Below are 22066 nucleotides of genomic sequence, written 5' to 3'. Positions count from 1 at the left end.
AGCAGCAACTGGGAGCGAGATTCGATGGTACACCTGTGATTCAATTTGCATCTTTTTACCCATCTTGTACATCTTTCAACCCTAGTGTGCTGATATTCACTAACTGCCTTACAGGGTGACACAAGTAGCAACTTTGAGATCCATGTTTAAGTGTAACAACTTTTTCTGGAGTATGCTGTTATTTCACAAAAGAGAGATTGTATTCTAAATTCAGCAAATGACATTTAGCAGTTTTCTGTGCTTCTGTTGCTTTATTGTCAATCCTTCACTGTTACTGGCAGTTGAACTGTTCTATGGCATATATTGCTTTTAGGATGGGTAAACATTCCAGGATTATGACAAAGGAAGGAATTGCACAAATTCTGACTGTGTTTATCATTACATCAGAAACATCAGTTCAAAACTTTTCTGTAAACTAGACACATTTTCCATAATAAAAGTAGAAAATTGTTTCCTGTATTAGTTTCTAACACACTGTTTAGTATTTTACTTTATTACATGTATGGTATAAGCCAGTTATATAAAAAAGATATCCAGTAATTTGCATAATTCTTTCCCTAAGTAACTGTGAAGAATGTGTGAAGCTTCTTGTGTTCTTTATTTTGTTGTTACGAGATTCTCTTGTTGCGTATGTAGAAAATATGGAAATATTGCACACCTTGCAGCTTCTCCACACCTGTGAACAAACAGTGTCATGTTAGTTTGTACTTAAGCAACATGTCATCTTCATTGTAGATATCAATCAGAAAAACTTATGCAATAGTGTTTTCTCTATTTTTATTGGCATTATTTTATGTTTTTTCCACAAGTGACTTTGTTAAATAGTTCCAGATATAAAACAACTTGCGTGTGTGGTGTTAATTTGAGCCATGTACTGGAAATAAGTAAATGCCTTGAACCTATTATTTGAAAAATACCGTTAGCATGTTTTGATGTAGAGCTAGTGTGAGCTGTATGAATTCCTTTTTGCGTATGACGCTCTTAAATCACTGTTACGCATGATAATAAGGCCTAGTAAAATTACTTGTCTCGGTATCTCTCTGCACTGGATTTAGTGTGATTGCATGTTTGTTGCTTGTTGTTTCAAAGAAAGTTAAAGCTTTATAGTATTTGTTGAAATATTTGTTTTGTATTTGTCTCGTATACTTATTGCAGCAAAACTTGTTTTTTTGTTGTACAGCTGTTGTTTTTGTGAAAAAATAAGTAATAATTGTAATTATGTTTATTTAAGTTATTAAACTTGCTATCTAACTATTTAAAGTTTTATGTCATTCTTGGAATATTTAGTTGGCACACATCAAAACTAAAACTGAGGAACATTAAGTCTGAATGATCAGGAAATAACTAATTAATGATTAATTTAATTTATATGTCTGTAAGCTTCACAGAACTATTTGGTAAAATGTGGTAAAGTATTTGAAGAAATACACATTCATAAGTAATTGAAATTTCATGCCACACGATGACTCGAACAGAAATACTGCTTCCCTAGGATTAGAGGGACAGTCTTGAGAGGGATTCTGAGTTTCACCTGCACAATCTTACCGTTCCCTTTCAAACAGTGCCCGAATTGTTCAAAAGTTTGTCCTGAGCCTAGAAAGGCTTTCTTGTGTGAACTAATCTGCCTTAAAATTGGAGGAACTTTCCTTCTTTCTTAAACTTAAGAAATTGATTATGTGTAAATGCCTTTGGTATGCTACATGCAAATGTAATAGTTTCCTGCTACTGCTCTGTGCTAGTGCTGCTAGGTGCTCAAAACCACATGACTTTACTGATACATACAATGTATTGTATTGTATGGAACCAGGGACCTAGAAACAACGGAGAGGCTTCGTCCCTGCCATAGCCCTCACTGGTTCACAACCCAATAGGCTACAGTAGTCTTATTGTGTGGTTGAAATCCGACCCCCCCCCCCCCCCCTCCCCGGGGAACGTGGTGTAACCTCAAATGTTTGCGTGGTAGAGTAATTATGGTGTCTGCATGCGTGGAGACAAGTGTTTGCGCAGCAATCACCGACATAGTGTAATTGAGGTGGAATAAGAAAAACCAGTTCACATTCGCTGAGGCAGATAGAAAACAGCCTTAAAAACCATCCACAGACTGACCGGCACACTTGACCTCTACACTAATCTGCCTGTCAGATTCGTGCTGGGGACCGGCACACCTTCCTGCCCGGAAAGCAGTGCGTTAGACGACACGGCGATACATACGTACTACAGTATTACATGATTTTATGCATAGTTAGCATCAAAGATTAGCTGGTATATGTAATTTTGTTGAAGCACAGTTTTCCTGAGAAGTAGTGTTCCGCATAAGAGAATTTTTTTGAGTGACGTTTGATGATCTGGAATTCCACTAGCTATAAATTAGTAAATACTGGCCATGTGATTAAGATTGCAGGGATGTCAAACTGTCTACCTGTCCTACTTCAGACTTTTTGCGTGCTTAGGTTAATTGAGCACGAGCGAATGTTGCAGTAGTTCATTATTAAAGACTACAATAAACTGTTGCTCATTTTGACAGAAATCCTCTGTCATTTGATGTTAATGTTAAATTAATAATCCAGATGGGTCACCTGAATGTCGCTGAGAAATCTCCGTTCATTTGGTGCTTTCTCGAAATCGCTTAAGGCAAATGCTGGCATGGTTCCTTTGAAAGGGCACTGCTGAATTTCGTACTCGTCCTTCCAAAATATGAGCTCTTATTACGTCTTTAATGACCTTTGTGGTTTTAATAGATTGTGATACAGGAGATATTTAGTCTTGCCGAGTACTATTTTATTCATTAAAAATAGTGTAGGTGGCAATAAAGCTGCCGTCAGGTTGCCCGACTGTGAAAAATTGCAACCTTTCCAGTCACAGTTCGTTCGAAATTATTTCCTGTTAACATTCAGTCAATGCCTGTTGTTCCAAAGTATTTTTGAAATGTCACATTTTCCTGGAAGGCCAGCGATGATAAGTATTTTCGTGTCATAGAATTAACTGCTTGCCTTAGCTTGGTGAATTTCAGTTGGAAGGAAGTACCTCGTTAATGTTCCGCATATTAGTGTTTTCACGACTATCTAATTACTGCACGCATTCTGCGGCTCTGCCTTATGACAGTCATCATGCTTTCGATTTCCGTACCGTCCTTCGGCAAGTTCAGCATCAGTCCGCTGCACGCTGCAGCGACGGCTGTATTTCATTCAGAGCAGTTGTATTTTCTGTCGTTGGCTTCCTGTAATCTACGTCGCACTGCTTGGTGTGTTTTTCTGAGTGCAGGCCGTATTTCCCCGTGATGCGTCACACCGAAAATAGACGGCAGTTTCTTTGGACCCACTCCGCCTCCTGCCCCCCACCCCCTCCTCTTTCTCGCGTGCGTGCTTGCTTGCTTGCTTACGTGCGTGCGTGCGTGCGTGCGTGTTTGTGTGTGTCCACAAGACTGTTAGGGGACTTAGTTTTCATGAAGAGACCGCCACAATTGTTGGAAGAAACGAGTCGCAGTCGCTGCAGACACTTTCATAGGCAGCTACGAATATCATGTACATTCTAGCAAGATGAGAGGTATTAACACTTTGACTGACGGATCCTCCCATTGACGGGACGCGAAAATTTTGGTAGACTACCGACTCAGTCATTTGACGAGGTACGTTTTTACGAAATCACGTATACTGAGGGGTGCCATCGATCCCCATTGTGTTGCAATGGACATGTTTCCAAAGCAGTCATAAAAATGTATGTTATAAGAAGGGGCAAGATTTATGTGCCCGGCCGGCAGTCAAACTGTTACACGATAGTGTATTTGTTCCCTTATGCGTCTGGACAGGAAGTGGACTACTTCCCGTACTGTACCAACAGATGAGCGTGTGGCGGCATTTTGACATTAGAATATTGCCCTGTGTTTTTATTGCCGCACATTTGTCCCGTTAATGGCAGTTTGGTGGCGTTTGGCAATTCATCCAGCTCCTTTACATGTGTGACCAGATGCACGTGGTGAAAACGCTACACAAAATAAGATATATAGGAAAGCTTTTTCCTTCGTAGACTGTCTTTTTTTCCTCAGACCATAGTCTCCCGCATGCTTTTGCCGTGACATTTAGTTATTGTTTTCACGAATGCTTCATTATAGCCGCGCGTAAGTGCTGAGAAGTGCTTATAAGCCTGATTAAACGTTCAAGGTGGAATGTCCGGTGTTATTAAGTTGCAGTTGACCAACTTCAAAAGAGTGACACGGCGCACGCGTGAAGACTGCTGTGCTGTAGCAGTTTCGAAGCACGACGAAAGTTAACTTTTGCAGTTACCGTGGCGATAACATTCTTCACGCAGTATTACAGTTTTTACTTTTACGTGCCGTTTCGTTTTTAAAGCCTTGCCCCCTTTTCATATTTAAATTGTTGCCTTTCCTAGGTGATGCAGTTCGCGATCTCGTACACCAGAAAGTCTAGGCGTTGACAGAGATTTGTATTTCGGCATGGCGTGATTATGAACCTAGAAGAAATACTCGGGCCCTTCTGACTTCGTGATTAATTTTACATATGGAAGCTGCTGCAAATTTTGTTCCTAGGGGTTAACTTACCTGAACAAACTAACAATCTATGGAAAGAAGTCGCTTGTAAACGGTAGTTTCGTCTTTTATGTTCCTGATGATGCCCTACTGAAGAATACTGCGTGAATCTTCTTTAACATTTTATCACGTTTGGTGAGATTTTGTGCACTGTGATACACTGGCCGTGCTGCATTGCAAATTGTTCTCGTGTGGTTGCATTCGGAATCTCTACCAGATTGCCCGTATGTATTCTCAGCAGTTGGCAGTGATGTGAAGCCTGTTTCGAATAGAAGCGTTAAGAGATCATATTATGTGTTTCACTGTCGAGAGAAAATTCTATTTCGCTATAATCTGGTACAAATGATTTTTTTCCGACCCTTCCTGCCCCCTTTCCCATCATGTACTCTTATTTTACAAAGAATACTGCATAGTTTCACAATTATCAAAAATAGATTTCTCTGTGCTACAGAGCCGTGTTTTAGTGTTCAGTCGTTGAAGTATTTTGGTGGAACTCAGATCCTCTTTCCAGGGGAAAAAACTTTCGAAACAAAATGTTTGACGCACAAGTAAAAAGATAAGTTTTTCATATCAAAACTTCTGTTTAAAAGATTTTACTCGTTTTGCAGGCGAGGAGAGAATAGTTGCTAGAACAGCTATCTGAGAAAGCTTGCAGTTATGATTTATGAAATTTCCGGTAAAACAGAGCTTTGATTTGTGTTGATAAGTTCAGGAAACAGAAAATAAAACCAATAAATAACAGGTATGAGTAAAATTAACGTCATTAGGGTTCCTCGGTTGATTTTTCGTTTGTGTTAGGATGACGTTGTTTGGTGCTTAGCTAAGTATTGGAATGTTCCCTGAGCGCTACTCTGAAATACCCAGGGTGACAAGATGTCTGGTTCACGATCTTGAATGTAGCACTTATCGCTTTGGAAAACGGATATGACGGAAGTGTTGACCATTCAGCATCTCTCATACCCATGGTGCGCTGCACGTTTATCTGTGCTCGTTGGCTCTGAGAGCGCTTCGCAACCTTGCCCCCAAAGCCTTTGTCTCTCCTGTCAGTCCATCCCAGGGAGTGGACTCATTGTGTACACACCGGCGGACTCCTATTCGAAGAATCCCCGTCTGGCAATCCAGATCTAGGTTTCCTGTTCCTAAATAACTTCAGGTGAATGCCAGGGTGCTTCTTCACACAAATCCACTGTCGCTTCCAACGCCGTAAGTTTCTGCAGCTGAAGTAGGGTTGTTTCTCAGAAAACATCAGTTTCGACTCGACGTTTTTTTAATGGTCCTCAGTAACATAAAATAGGAAAACACTGCAGGTAGTTTTTCAGTACTTTTGGCCTCACTTGAAGTTTCCATGAGTTGGGTGTGATGACGTTTTGTCTTTGAGAACTATTGTGCTGAGGTGTAAAAGACGTTGTGTGCAAAATATACTGTCTTCCCCTATTTCTTAGCAGCTGCCAGCGTTGCCACTCCCCCCTCCCCCAACTCCCCCTATTAGACACACACACACACACACACACACACACACACACACACACACACACACACACACACACACACACACAAACGCGCGCGCGCATTTGAAATTTGCAAACGATTGTCCTTTTCCTTTCTTCAGTCTGCAGCACCCAGTTAGCCGTGCTAAAACTTCTGTAATAATCTTATCGACACATCAACACTCACTAAGAAAATAAATATATAAAGATCTTCTATTTCGTGTTCTGAATGAAAGTGATTTGGCAGTGGTGTTAACGTAGTGAGGAGATAAGCCTTGCAGAGCCGAAAATCGCATCAAACGAGAATAATTATTTGCCGAGATGTCTCAAGTCTGGCATAAATACCTAAACGTGGGATACACAAGATACGCATTGCCGATGGTGTGGCTTTGTAAACACTTTTAAACAGCTGTAGCAGTTCACATTTCAACTACCGAGCAAATTTCGCAGGCGCGAAGCGTGCCGATGCTAACTTGTAGGTTTTTTTTCTGACGCTTTTCACCAAGTTTCCATTTAGACTGTCTTGTGGAACCAGCTGCTGTGTTTGCTGTTTTACTCTGGCGCTGGCACGTGTTCCGTGTCGCGTCGTATTAGCTAGTAAGTTACTTTACACTCTCCACCCACAAGAGTCTTTCGTCAGGGTACTCAGTGTCCAGGGATAGTAAGAGTTTTCTCCGTATACTTTCGTATTCTGTACTTTAATTTAGTTCATCGGACTGTTATCTTCTCGTACAAAAGAACTTATCACACAATGTTGACGCTACTGCCAGCGCCAAGAATATGAAGACACTATACTCAAACTCTGTGGAGCAGTAAGAATTTAATTTGTCCTATAGAAATATAGTAAAATGTTTAAATAAGTTGCGGCTTCACCCAATCGCATAAACCATTGTTGAGCAATAAAATTCGTAGTATCATAAGCATGAGGAAAATATCGTGCTGACAAAGAAGTTACTTGTCCTATTGCTGTGTTTGATCACCGCCTGTCTTCAAAGGCGGAACACTCAAACATTGTCGCTGCATACAAATGTTAAAAATTACTCAAACTTTGACTACATTTATTTGGGCTATGTCTGTTGAGTGAATAGGGTAGGTTTGAGTTGTTGTCCAGAATAGCGTGTGCATTGGTTAGAGAAATTCGTCGTCTGGCATGATGCAACATATTTCGTATGTGCCTACACTGTTAAGGAACGCTAAGTATCATTTCAGGGGTTTTTATACAAAGGTACCACAAAGGCTGAGTTACGTGATTCACAAGTGCTGGTGATTCATTGCTTTTGGCCCCGTAACGTAACGCCTCATTGTGCTGTAATTCGGTGATACGAAGCTCTAGATGCGTGGTTAAGTAACTGAATTTGGAAAAGTGTGCGGAAAACGATTGAGCCTCGTCTGATCATATACCCAAAGAGACATTTTCTCGGCCAAATTATTGAAAATCGGTAAATTATAGCCTATGCGCATAACATAAACTATGCGATCAGTGTGGCATATGTTAAAAGCCTTGTGCAGGGTGAGAGTTCCTCTGTACACCGAAAATCGTGGTGCAGTTTGTTACGTTGAGAATGTAACTAATATACGAATAGCGTAGGGGAAACTGCCTTTAGTCGTGAATAATGTACACGCCGATTTTTGGTACTGTTACCATTTTAAAATTTCTGCTCAGTGTTTGAAAGCGAACATCAAATTGTACCAGTTAAGTCACCGTAATACACAGACGTGGGTATATTTTGAGTTCTATCTATATCTGACCTGACCTTGAAATAAAATTTAAATTTAAGGATAGCAGTGCCCACTGGATCCGAAATATTGACTCAGTTTCCGCGTGATAACTTAAACCGTTAATCACTATGCGAAATCACCTCACTATATCTTTTTGTGGTAACGGGAAGATTAGACAATGGCGGATGAGTTCGGAAGAAACGGTATAACTTATATTTAATTGCCTAAGGCAAAAAGGACAACTCTCTAAGTTGTATCACTTTTTTAGCGGGTTCAGTGTGCACATTGGCATGGAGACGTTCACTACTCGCTGTTTTGTGAACATCTTGATATCAGGTGCGTGGGCATCTATCTACGTTCCGCTGTCGTGGCCAACCCTTGTGTCGACGATGACTGTACTGCCAACAGGCAAGTAGCACAATCACAGTTCCACTTCTCAAGTGAGAAACGTGCATTTATATTACCCTTTTCCCGCACAGGGTGTCCAGTAATTACGTGAGTTCGCTGCGACTGAGGTGAGGGTCAGATATTTGAGTGAGGAAAGCTGTGTGTGCAACCTGTGTGTTGTGGAATCTTAGTTCATCTACATACATACATACTCGATAAGCCACCAAAACGGGACATGGTTAAGGAGGGTACCTTGTACCAACAGTTAGTAATTCCCTACGCTGCTCCACTAGCAAATTAAAGGAAGGTAAAACGACTGCCTATAGGCTTTATTTTTCTGATTTTTGCCTTCGCGAACCTTACGCGAGATGTGCGTTGGTGGCTGTAGAACCGTTCTGTAGCGTGTCGCAAATGCCGGTTCTCTACTTTCTCAGTGGTGTTTCGAGAAAAGAGCGTCTTCCCTTCAGGGATACGCCTATATATTTAATCGACATGACTGTGTCTGACAGTTCGGAGTGTTTCCGTGTTTTGTAGATTCAAGGCGCACAAGGCCGAGATTATCAGAGATTCGTGCTTTATGCATCTGCATATTGTGTGTTTCAACAGGCAATTGAGGATCACACTCATTGATACTGAAAGAGCTACAGCGGAACTTCCATTTGGTACGTCTGCAAACTAAGTGCGAGCCCGACACCGTTTCATGCAAAGTGCAGCATTTAACTTCCGCACCTGTCTCTCATCGTGTTTTCAGGCATCGTTATTGATGCTGTTTATAGCTAATGAGACTGCTTTAGTTTTCGAGACACTGTCAAGGTATACTTCGCTCAACATTTCGACGATTCTTTTTTTAGTATTGTAGGATCCGTTTTGTTTGATGGCCATCACATCTGCATTATTAATTTTGATAACCTAGCCACCATACAGTGTTAGTCGATTAGGACAAATTATACCAGTGTCATATCATTCACGTATGGTTGGTAATTATGCGACATATATGTGGAACGGAGGTATATTGTTTATGGCTCTGAAAGCTTCCGAACTTAATAAATAGTAAAAATATCGTTGTAGTAGGGTCCCCCCTCTTCCGATAGTAGAGCATTTATGTACAACTCTGAGTAAATAGACTCGTTCTTTGAATCTTCTATATCTCTTTCGTTAATCCGGCAATGGTACCAGATGGACTGACAACTCGAAGGATCGTTCGGTATTCGACGTTCTTTGTGAATGATTTCAGTTTCCTGGGGTTTTAGTCAGTAATGTGTCTCCCTTCCACCTTTTCTGAAACTAGCGTCACTGACTCGTTCCATGTTAAACATTCCGGGTGTATTCTCCTAGCCATTTGACCAATGTTACAGAGTCCAGTCATTGGCAACGTTGTTATTAAACGATATTTCATCTTTTCGGTAGCTGGCGCACATTATATCTTCCTATGTTGAGAGTGAAATTGCCACTCATTGCATCATACGTTTTCTGTCAAAAAATGTTCAGATGTGCGTGAAATCTTATGGGACTTAACTCCTAAGGTCATCAGTCCCTAAGCTTACACACTACTTAACCTAAATTATCTTAAGGACAAACACACACACCCATGCCCGAGGGAGAACTCGAACCTCCGCCGGGACCAGCCGCACAGTTCATGACTACAGCGCCTAAGACCGCTCGGCTAATCCCACGCGGCTAAAAATGTTCCCGCAGGTCCCAAGTGATGAAAGCATCCTGTGTCCAGTTGCTAAAAACATCAGGGAACTACTAAAGTTGTTTAACGTATATTTATACCGTGCGTGAAACTGTGAAGGGATGAATAACAATTACGGTCTCTTGACAGTACCGCTTTTGTCATGTTGCGCAGAAGCGATCTGTGACAGTTAACGGCCGCATGTTGTCCACAACCATTTACTTTTACCAGGCAGCAATGCTGAAGGGTATCCAAGGCTTTTTGGAAATAAAAAACACTATAATATCTGAGAGAGTACGGAGAGATTTGATGTGGAAAGATCACATGAAACTAATAGTACGATAGGTAGACTGAGATTCATTAGAAATATCTTCAGAAATTGTAGTCCACGTTGGAAGGAGGTAGCTTGCAACATTCCCGTTCGACTAATACTTCAGAGTTTCTATCCTTAACCAGGTAGGATTGATAGGAGACTAAACTAATGAAGAGTAGCACGTTTCGTCAGGGTTTGATTTACAACTTTCCTCTACATCATACTCTGCAAGCCACGTAACGGAAAACTGATTCCACCCCCCACCCCACCCCACCCCACCCCCCACCCCCCTCTTTTCTGTTCGACTCGCGTGTGGTGCCTGGGAAGAACGACTGTCGGTAAGCCTCTGTATCAACTCTAATGCGAGATGTGTGGGAGGAAGAGAGATGTTGTCCGACTCTTCTACTGTTTCGTGTCCGGGCGAGTGTGCAGCTGTGGTTTCTGGTTCTCTAAAGTTTGCGATTCAGTATCGGGCGATGTTAATTGGCGCATTGTTTCCCAACCATAGATCTTCGAGGCTGGTTGCACTTACAACTGAATGGGCAATCTGATGCGCGTGCCATATCCCGCAACTTCTCTCCCTGACAGAAAATGTCACTGTCATCTTGTAACCCTCATTGTGATAGGTTTGTCTTTAACGATGCCTCACCTGTTCGCAGTATGACAAAGGCCCTCAGCGTAGGCGGAATTTCTTGGGGTCGGTACCTTTCGAGACATTCTGTGCCCACATTGTTAATGCTCTTTTCACATTACATTGGTCTCGTCGAAGATCTGAATTTTTCAGCGTACACTTTTCTTTCTTTTTTTAGAAAGAAAGAAAGCAAGCATGACACATATGTTCGTGAATCTTTAGTGCCAGACTCTATATGAGAGCCGCTGTGCATCGTGGCATCAGTGTAAGAATTCTGAGTGTTTACGTTCTAGAGATAGTCGACCGATTTGCTTGCTCATGCAAGTATCTCACGAAAAGACTGGTATGGTGAAATTAACCCTCGCAGTACCGAGGGGTAGGGTGAGGGTACTTTGTGCCCATCTCTCGAAAATGTCGTAATCTAGTCTGGTACCCCATCTTTTAAAATTTTAATAAAAATATTTGTTTTTGATGATATCTTGCATCAGATTCCGTAACTGTTTTAAATTTTTCAGTAACACTTAACCCAAAAATTTGAGTCTCCGTACTGAATGTGACTTTTTGCAGCGGATATTGTGTTCATATTTTCGTGTTCATCTGTGCACTTTAAAAAGTATATTGCGAATGAAAATCGACGACGATAAATGAAATTTGTATTTTCTGAAATATATTATTGTGTTCGTAACGGACCTCCTCCACTCGATGTAAACACTACGAAAAGTGTCTCGGTGTTGCTAAGATTGTGTTAAAATATATTTTCAGGTTCTTTATCCTATCTCATTATTACCTACTTAAAAAATGTGTGGACAATGAAAGTTAAACACGTTTCTCGAAATTTGCATTTTTACCTTTTTTGTTAGCGGACACAGTCTCCCCCGCCCTCCTCGGTACTACGCGTTGTGGAAAATGTGGCGGTATTGCTAGGGTTAAAGAGATTCGAACGCATACGGAGTCTTACCGACCGTAGTTCATCCGCGCACGACTCGGGATAGGATCGGGAGAGGAAGGAAGCGGCAGTAGTAAACGAAGTACTCTCCGCCACATACTGGAAGGTGGTTTGCCGTGCATAGGGTGTAGATGCAGAAATGGAGTCGAGCTGCTCTAGCAACGTCGTCGTGGGTATCGCGTACTAAACCGGCAAGCTGCGAACTGCTGCGCTCACAGGTGCACGGATTTGACGTCGGGCTCCGTCGCATTACGTGCCGACGGCGGTCGGAGTGTACATCTGGTGACAGTTAACGGCTCTCGCGGTCAGTAAGAGGTGGCGTCGTCGCGGCTCTCGCGACAGGAAGTGGCGTAGGGAGTGGAGGATTAGCGCGTGGCGGTCCGAGCGCAGCGCAGGGCGGGGCGGCAGGTGAGAGCGGCGGCCGGCCGGCCGTTTGTGGCGCCGCCGCGCCGCCGGCTGCGCAGTCAATTAGAGGCGCGGAGGCGGAGGCGGGGGGCGGCGCACACCTGTGGGCTCCGGCGGGGGCGGGCGCGCCCGGGGGCGGCGGGGCGGCGCGCGGCGGCGGCCAGCCCCCGCTGGGGGCGGCACGGCGCGGCCCGCACGCCCCCGCCGCCCGCCGCCGCCCCCCGGCGGCGCCACGCGCCCGCCAGCCCCCAGCTGCGCGCCGGGGTTGTCGGACGCTACACCGTGACTAGCAACTAACTCGCCCGGCCCTGCTTCGAATCTCGGATGCCGCGCCGCCGGACCGCCGTGCTTCCACCGCTTACACTTTTTTTGCTCTCCGCGTTCCGACCCGCGTGGTACGCTCACGTGTCTACGCATTTGGCTGAAACTAATTCGGATCTCGTATGTACGATGAGATGACAAATGGTGTCAGATACCTCCTAATTCTGTGCCGGACGACCTTTTGCCCGGCGCAGTGCAACTCCGCGGACGTACAAGTCGTCGGATGTCCCGTGCAGAAACTTTGAGTCGTTCTGCCTCTATAGCTGTCCACAGTTGCGGAACTGTTGCCAGTGCAGTATATTGTGCGCTCACTGACCTCCTGATTGTGTCCCAAAAATGTTCGACGGGATTAATTTCTGGCGATATGGATGGCCGAACCGTTCGTTTGAATTTTCGAGAATGTTCTTCGAACAGTGGGGAACAATTATAACGTGTCATTGCACATTGTCACCCACAAAAGTTCGGCAGTTGTTTGGGGACACGAAATCATCGAATTGCTGCAAACGGTCTCCGAGTAGCCGAACGTAACCATTTCCAATCGATAATCTGTTCAGTTGGCCCAGAGGACCCGGTCCGTTAGATGTAAACGTAGCCCGTACCATTATGTAGCCACCACACGATTGCACAGTGCTGGGTCCACACTCTAACCCTACCGTCACCTCTCACCGACTGAAACCGGGCCTCCACTCGTCTAGGGTCCAACCGATAGGGTCACGGGCCCACGTGAGGCACTGCGGGCGATGCCGTGCTGTTAGCGCAGGCACTCGCAGCGGTCGTCTGCTGCTGTAGCATATTAACACCAGATTTGGCCGTACTGTCCTAAGGGATGCGTTCGTCGTACTTCCCACATTCTTTTCTGCGGTTATTTCGTGCAGTGTCGCTTGTGTGTTAGCACTGATAACTCTTCTCAGACGCTGCTGCTCCCGGTCGTTAAGTGAAGGTCGTCGTCCACTACGTTGTCCGTGGTGAGAGATAATGCCTGAAATTTGGTATTCTCGGCACACGCTTAATACTGTGGATCCCGGAATATTGAATGCCCTAACCGTTTCGGAAATGGAATGTCCCGTGCGTCTAGCTTCGACTATCATTCTGCATCCGAAGTCTGTTAATTCCCGTCGTGCTGCTATAATCACGTCGAACACTTTTTCACGTGAATCACCTGATTAAATTTGTCAATTCCGCCCATGCACTGCCCTTTTTTATCTTGTGTACGAGATACTACCGCCATCTGTATAAGTTCATATCGGTATCCCGTGACTTCTGTCACCTCAATGTAAGGTAAAGAACAGTAAAGTTCGATGTGCATTCCGTTGCCTTCCATTTCTTTTCTGTCAACTCCAACAAGTAGGCCAGTTAAATTACCACTGACACCAGCACTGTGCACTAGTACTGTAGAGTCAGTTTTGTATTACGTGTATCGTCTTCTGAGAAAGCTGCGTAACGAATTAAAAATTTAGGGTGCTATTGTTATATTCGTAACGAGCAATACTACAAAAAAGGCAATCCTAGTAGCTAAACGTTTGCTTCACACATTTTTTAATTTTTATTCTGGACAAAGTCATTTGGGGCGGTCAAGATAAATGGGATATTCTGTATATATCTCTTATTAGTTACGAGCTCAACCTCGTATCGGGGAAGGATTGGAATGAAATCGGCTTGCCTTTTAGAAGGAACCATCCCGGCGTTTGCCGTAAGTTATTTGGGGGAAACGTAAATATGGGATGCCAGACGGGCATTTCAACCACCGTCTTTCCTTTCTTACTACTGCCCCACCACGCTTGGTCTTTCACAATGTTTGTGTGTTATCAATTTTATCACGATACACTTTCCGGGTGTTTTGATCTGCTAGTGCTTATCTTAAGGCATCAAGCATTTGAAAGCAGTTAAATATTATTGACAGTAGTAATTTTGTTACTGTCGCTAACTTGTGTTGGATTTGTCTCTAGCTTGTTGTCCAGTTGCGAGTGCCTTCGTTAGTTTCAGATCGAACGCCTCCTACATGTATGGACAACAAACTAGCGGTAATGTAGTTAATAGCAATCTTAGTAACGTAAATACTATTTCATTATTTTGATGCCGGAAGATGGCACCGCTGTCTCAAATGGTATAAAATTTATAATATATAAACATTGTGACTCGTTGCGGTACATGTATACGAAGGGAAGTTAAAGTTTCAATTAACACCTAAAAAAATAAAGTTACGTAATTTTTTGTACGTTTGAAAGCAAATATTTACGTTGGTTCTCTTCTATACGTTGAAATTCGCGCTCCACAGTACCGTCGCACACCACGAAACGAGTCAAAATACAATGGCGCTGCCCAATGAAAAAATAGAGTAGAGTATCATGCGACAACTAGTTTTCGGCAGCAGCAAAAGTGTCAGACCAATCTGGATGAGTTTTTAACCGTCTGGACTGGCCTGATACTTGTGCTGCTGACGAAATGGAGTTACCACACGACACTTTACTTTATCATCCAGCTGCGCCATTTTGTTTTGGTTGCTCTACGGTACTGTGGCGCGGGAATTAAATGGGTACCAGGACTTTAGTACCTGCCACCGCACAATTAATTATTGCTGCCAACATCGGAAATTATTACCAATATTTTATTGTTGTAAACATGATCGTACGTAACGCCTATGTTCAACGGAATAAATAGCGTTTGTATTTTTGTCATGTGCGGTTAGCCTTAATTTATTATAGAGCGCTGTCAGTGACATGTCAAAATCGTCGCCGTCGTCTTTTAAATACCATACTGTTTTACATTATGCACTGTGTATGTGGTAGGGACATGTAATGGTGTTTTGGTAGCCACAGATCAAACGAGAAAGTAAGGTGTCATCAAGCACCAGTGATTAAAGATCAAATCATTTCGTAATGTCGCCCTACATCTTCCGGACAATATTCGCAGAGTTTGCTATAAAGTTCTTTATTTGCGAACAACACACTTTAATGTGCTTCATTCGCGTAAACCAACACAATTGCTCTTACGGGAATCGATGCAAGCATTCCTGACATATGAGTAATTCTGTGAAACATGTCTCTTAGGCCTCGTTGTAATAACATCAACATACGTGTGTCTTCAAGTTTTCCTGGCATAATTATTAATAAGAGACTGTAACCGTGGCCAGTTGTTTCCTTCCGATATTGTGGATGCGTAACGTGCAGCCATTTTGTGAGTTGAAAGACTGTACAGTCCTCAGGTCCACCATAATATCCCATGGAACCAGATAAACATACATGTGGCCACAGACACTACCAGCTGAAGGGTAGACGCTTAGCTGTCCGTGATAAATCCTTCGTCTACCCATCTGTAACAGACCTCTTAGTCATCAACTCTCGTTATAAGTGTAAGCAATATCAGCTATATTTATTTATAGATATCAGCTATACCGGTGTCTGAGATTGACTACTAAAATCTGCGGCTTCCGCTATCTTCTAAATGGGGGCTGTAGTTCTCTTGATTTGAGAGGTGGCTGAACGTTTAGAACAAGAAATATCAAGAGAATAGGGGAATTCATTGCGGTTGTTTCGTAATCTTCACTGACCAGTACCAGCACATGGTTGTTGGCGGCTCTCTAAATACTTCTGACTTTTTAATATTATTCTGGTGGATTCGCTGCCAAAATCATTTTTTACGCCTCTTCGAAAACAAGGCAATCAGAGACGTCGCGCAAGCTTGGAGATGTTGGATAGAGAATTTACAATGACTTTTTTCGGGAACCATTCCGATATTCATTGCTGTGGGAAAACAACGGAAAACGTAAATTTGTGTGGCTTTCGGGTATTTAAGCCACACTTCACCCAAGTTAGAGTTCGGGGTCTTATCGCACCACTCCGTTCAATAACAATTAGGAAAGACACGAAACTTTCGCCCAGGTAGCTAAGTCAGTACAAAATGGTTCAAATGGCTCTGAGCACTATGGGACTTAACTACTGAGGTCATCAGTCCCCTAGAACTTAGAACTACTTAAACCCAACTAACGTAAGGACATCACACACATACATGCCCGAGGCAGGATTCGAACCTGTGACCGTAGCGGTCTCGCGGTTCCAGACTGTAGCGCCTAGAACCACACGGCCACTGCGACCGGCTCTAAGTCAGTACACACACAGCTGAAACATGAATAGTGTTGAAACTTTTGGCTTCATCGTTTCGTTGACTGAATCGGCATACGGAGCTATATTTTCTGTGCTGATTAAAGGGGCGCAGTGGTTGAAGACACGAGACTTGGATTCGGAAAGACTTCGCTTCATATCCGCGTCTGGCATCCAGATTTGAGTTTTTTGTGGTTTTAATGGCCACTTCAGGCAACTTCCGGAATATATACTTTGAAAAGGATACTGCTGTTTACATTCGCCATGATTTCGCAGTCCAAGTTGTGCTCCGTCTCCAATTACATCGCAGTTGACGAGAATGAAACCCTAGCCTTTTCCCACTGATAAAGTAGGCTTTCGCAAATTCCCTCGATAGTATTGTAAGTAATATCAAAGCAGTGTACGTTTTGCAAAGATATAAATTTTGCGCGCAACGTTATTTTTTATTTTAACGGCGTATGATAGTGTAGGAAATGCCATGATATGATATTGATTATATGTCAGAAAAATAGAACTACTTAGGGTATGTTTCATTTTGTGACTTGGTCGTAGACAGACGTGGCAGCTACTCAAGTTTCGAGACCAACACTGTGTCGTATTGGAAGCCGTTACAGCGACCAATACGTTGTTTCGGCTTTCTCATGATTCGATACCAACTACTTCCTTTCGATTCATTTGAAGTACCTTCTCCTCAGGGAGGTACCGCTGTACAATTGTAGTACGAGCATAGGTCTTCTTTGTGTTACAAAGGAGAAAATTTTGAGAGGAGCCAAGATAGCGTCCCTAGAACCTCACTTTAACTGTGTAGTAGTAGGTGCACTTCAGTGAGGCGTTAGTGCCAAATTTCCTACCATGGCCACTGTGTTTCTATAGTGTTCGTGTGCGCATAACATATGAGTTGTGAGAAGTTTCCTCTTTCTTCTAACGGCATTAATGGATCCTCTTTTTCTATGTGCCATCGTCAAAATGTTAGTACTCTTTGCTAATCTTACCCGTCCTGCTGCCCTATAGGCAAATCAGTAAAGTGGTTTATGCTATTCATGATCTGGGAACTGAATGTCACTGTCCTAACACTATGTAGCCTACTGTGACACCTCCTAATCATTTTTGTCGCTAGATTTCTACAGGCGCCTCTCCCCCCCCCCCTCCCCGGCCCATCGCTTTATGTTCCCCACTACCCTTCGCATCTCACTCCCCTCTCTTCCTCCCCTCCCCCCAATTCTCTCTCTCTCTCTCTCTCTCTCTCTCTCTCTCTCTCTCTCTCTCTCTCTCTCTCTCTCTCTCTCTCTCCTCTCTCTCCCCCTCCCACCCCTTCCCTCCCTCTCTCCCTGCAGTAGAATACCATCAAGCCCCAAATTGCTGAACTGATTAACCATATGTTTTGTGGGTTGGGGGGGGGGATGAATGAGCAGTATTTTTGTATAGTGTGTTTGTGAATCTTCATTATTATTATTATTTTATTATTATTATTATCATTATTATTATTATTATTATTACTACTATTGTGATTATACTACTGCTACTACTATTGCTGCTGCTGCTGATACTGTTATTAAGTTTAATATTACTGCTCTGTGTCGTCATTATTGTTATCCTTTTTATTTTGTCATTTTATATTGTATTTGTTATTTATGTTCAATTTTTTATTTTCTGTTGTTGAAACTTTCCAGTTTTTTATAGCTCTAAGATGAACGGTTGTTGGTCGTGGTATTGGTGGCGGTGGTTTTGTAGTGATTTATTTTTCTGTGTTCTACCTACATTTTTGCAGTTCGTGGTTGCGGCCTGTTGGCTGGAGAGTTATGTGAAAGTTCGTTTAACAGCGCTGCCCGTGGCCACGCAGATGGCGATTTTAAGTGACAATCGCGTCTGTATCTGAATATCTCGAGATGTAGAGACGAAGGTGCGCGCCGAGTAATGCGTTACAGATAGGTTAGTGTGGCGAGACGAGCGGGATGTGGGCGCAATGCGACGTTTGTGCAGCCAGGTGGCTGCCCCCTTTGAGGGCGGAGTTCCGCGTTTGCGCGACGTTTCTCACGGGTGCGTGGCTTTCGGCGCCGCCGCGCGACCGACATTCTGACCAAAAGCCGTGGAACCTGTTGTCTCCGTGGCTTCCCACTCGCAGTACAGTGTCATCAAACCACCTGCTGTGTCCACAGGTTTCAGCAAGTGAACTTAGCTCTCGATTATAGACGTAACTGGTTAGAACGGACCAGTGATTGGTGAGATGTGGATGTCAAGTGCGTGTGTAACGTTACGGAAAATTCTGTGGAAACTTTAGAAGTCGTGGCTACGGTGCTACCGCTGCAACATACTGGTAAAGCTAGATTGTATGCGTTTCTTCGCTTTGCACTTTTTGCACGGAAAAGTGCCAATTTGTCCGCGAGATCTCGTTCCGTTTTAGTAGCTGGCTGAGCAATTATTGCTGTAGGCGTCACGCTCTGAAAATAACTGCGACAGACACGATAGAGTGAAATGAACTCGTGGGCTCTTGCTTGTAGCTCACACACACCGATGTTGAAGAAAGTGCATAATTATTGTGTTTTAAACATTAGTTTTCTCTCAGTTGCATTAAGAACGGGTCAGATGTTTAACTTTTGTGTGCTAAAGTGCACACGAACGGTTTTACGTCACTGAGTTTCAACACCCGTAAAATTACAAAACTCTGGAGGATTTCGTGGTCACTTGTTCACATAATGCCTGTCGGCTTCTGTCTCGGGTTCTTCGGGCGACTTTCGTCGGACGATTTTTCTAACTTTCGTCAGCACGTGTGACTCGCGTTGTCAAAGCTCCACTCTCCACCGACAATGGAGGTTGCAGCTTTGACAATGCCAGCCACAAGTGCTGGTGAAACGTGAGAAAAACTGTCAAACAGACGTCGGCCGAAGAGCCCGAAACAGATACAATGTGCGTCAACTTATTCACAGTTTTGGCTGTATTTTAATTCGCGGCGAAGAAAATTTTCCTACGGTTTTCCTAAAGATTCCAGTTGGTGCCAACATTAAATATTGTAGTATTGCTTAAAGATTATTCAGCGCACCATGCATACAGAAATGCCAAGCAATTATTCAAAGGTATGTTAAAAGCGTTTCTTTGTTACATGCAAATGTTTTGCAAGAGGATTTCTGTTTTGTGTACTGTAGGTGGAGCGTAATTTTTAGTTTGTTATCGGGGCTTCGGGTGCCAGCGGTGCAACAAGGAAGGAGGTCGAAAAATTTTGCAATTTTGCTATGTAAACAAGTAAAGTTGTTGTTTAACGCGAGTAGACGAGGACATGGAATGTAGTAATTATAAAATAAGTAGGTCTCGGGAAATTTTAACCGATTTGATTGCTTCTTTTTGCCACGTTTCCGAAATAGCGGAGAGGCAGATTGCGGAAGGAAGGAACAATAGCACGGGTAGGGATTTGGGGAGGGAGGAGGGGGACGGAATGAGATTGTTGTAACCCGATCGTGTAGGGTCATCCAAACATTTACCGAAAGTGAGGTGCCCAAGTTACGGAAACCAAAATCAGCTGCGTAATATGAAGCCGGTGTGTCGATCACGCCATCTAGCATCATAATTTTGCCGTAGGGGATATTTTTTAATTTTTTTTTATTTTGCGCCCGCGACACGTTAGGAACTTAGTTCTTTCGCCGCTGAGCAGTGCGAAATAAAGTTTGTAGACCGAGCACAGCCGATACTAGAGGCGAGTAGGAAAGGAATTAATTTTGCCTGGCGGTCGTAAATGTTCGGGCTGAGAGTTATTACTGTTCTCCGTGCAGCGGTAATGTGACGAATGGCCGCGAGAAGTGGGTGTCGTGTATAGGGCGGCCCGGCGGCGGTGCCGGTAGCGGAGAGAGCAGATAGGCAGAAAAGTTGTCGGCTCGTGCCGTACGTGTAGTGGACAGCGCGGCGCGGCGCGCGCGGCTCGGCGCGGCGGCCGGCGCCCGGCGGCGGCAACTGACAGATGAGCTGCGGCCGCCGCGCGACCACCTGTTGCCCATCTCGCCCATTTCTCGCACCCGTGCCGCTCATTTCGGGCCCGAGTGACGCCACCGGGTCCACAATCGAGTAAACGACACTTCCTGTGTTTTTTCCTGTCTCGGAGGTATCTCGGGCGCCGGAAAGGGGCATTGGGAACGCGAGCTTAGCGAATTCGTAACTTGTATTAAAAAATAATAATAATAAAAATAATGGTACGTTCGCAGAGCGGAGGGCGTCCGAGGGGCGAACTGTGGTACAGGGGGTGACACCGCTTCGCGAAAGAGGTGACAGAGCGCTGCAGAGACGCGAATGTGGGGGTGTGGCGGGGTTAGGTAGTGTGCGCTGCGGGGGTGGTTTTAGTGAGGGTCGGTAGCGGCGAGCGCGAACCCACCTGTGTGCAGCGCGGAGCGTCGGAGCGCGCCGGATGGTTGCGCCGCCGCCGCCGGTCGCCGACTGACTGGCTGTGGCTCGGCTGTGACTCACGCCGCCTGCGCTGCCGCCGCGCCGCTGCCGGGGACCCTGCCTTAAAAGGGGAAGCGCGGCGCGCGCGCCTCAAACTTCTTAACGCAACTTCCTTTTATGGCCGCTCGCTCCGCGTACTCCGCGATCGGCCTTGATTGTGTGCGTGTGTGTGGACCCGCGCAGCGGACGCCACCGCTCGCCCTGTCCCTTCCGCACCCCTCGTCGACACTCGCCCTCCCCTCCCTCTCTTGTTTATTTCTGTGTACCGACTGTAACCACCAAAAGTGGCAAATAAAACGTGCCGAGTTTATTACTGGGTTTCCCATTATTTCACTCTCTCGGTTTGGCCAGATATACCCATTACTAAATAAATCCGGCAATTTTCTATTTAAATGTACATCGCTACTATGCAAATCACACTTTAGGGGTCTGCACACGTTCGATATGTCTCGACAATACTAGTTTGTCGAACAGTCAAATATTGAAGCGACCTCACCGACAATAATATTGACAAAAACCGTCAGGTGGCAACCTGATTTCACGAGAGTGAGATATAAAATGCCAGAAGAAAGCGGATCGTGCAATTATATATTACAGAAAGCAACGCAAAAGAGGAAATAGGTCCGAGATTGGTTGAAAAAAAGGAGGCCCTGGCCGTACGGTCATTTACTGACTGAAATCAGAATCGCGGACCCAAAAGATTTTATATATTTTCCGACGAGTTCTCCATAGTATGACAAGTTATTAGTGTCCATAAGAGCTAAAATAAAAAAAAGTAAACTACGTTGAGAGCATTCGCCAAGAGATTAGGAGTAACCTAGAAATGTTCTGTAATATCAGCGAGCACAATTAGTAAAATTCTGTAGAAACCTATGTAGCAATTATATCTGTCTGGCAAGGATCTCAGGAAAAGCCGGCCGCGGTGGTCTCGCGGTTCTAGGCGCTCAGTCCGGAGCAGCGCGACTGCTACGGTCGCAGGTTCGAATCCTGCCTCGGGAATGGATGTGTGTGATGTCCTTAGGTTAGTTAGGTTTAAGTATTTCTAAGTTCTAGGGGAATGATGACCACAGATGTTAAGTCCCATAGTGCTCAGAGCCATTTGAACCATCGCAGGAAA

The 22066-nt window shown here is 44.2% G+C and overlaps 1 protein-coding gene and 1 long non-coding RNA gene across 5 annotated transcripts in view; one reads left to right on the top strand and one right to left on the bottom strand.

Moving 5' to 3' along the window:
- Positions 1 to 22066, top strand: part of LOC126297517 (serum response factor homolog) — a 256685-nt gene that overhangs the window by 12158 nt on the left and 222461 nt on the right. The gene's annotated exons all lie outside the window — the stretch shown is intronic.
- On the bottom strand, positions 232 to 21014 carry LOC126297519 (uncharacterized). Its single transcript, XR_007552534.1, has 2 exons — positions 20879 to 21014; positions 232 to 676 (listed from the first exon to the last, which is right to left on the bottom strand). It is a non-coding gene; the product is annotated as an uncharacterized LOC126297519 (long non-coding RNA).

Source organism: Schistocerca gregaria, chromosome X, assembly GCF_023897955.1.
Source record: "Schistocerca gregaria isolate iqSchGreg1 chromosome X, iqSchGreg1.2, whole genome shotgun sequence".
Taxonomy (NCBI): domain Eukaryota; kingdom Metazoa; phylum Arthropoda; class Insecta; order Orthoptera; family Acrididae; genus Schistocerca; species Schistocerca gregaria.
The sequence above is the reverse complement of the archived record's forward strand: the minus strand, read 5'-3'. Positions and strand labels throughout refer to the sequence as shown.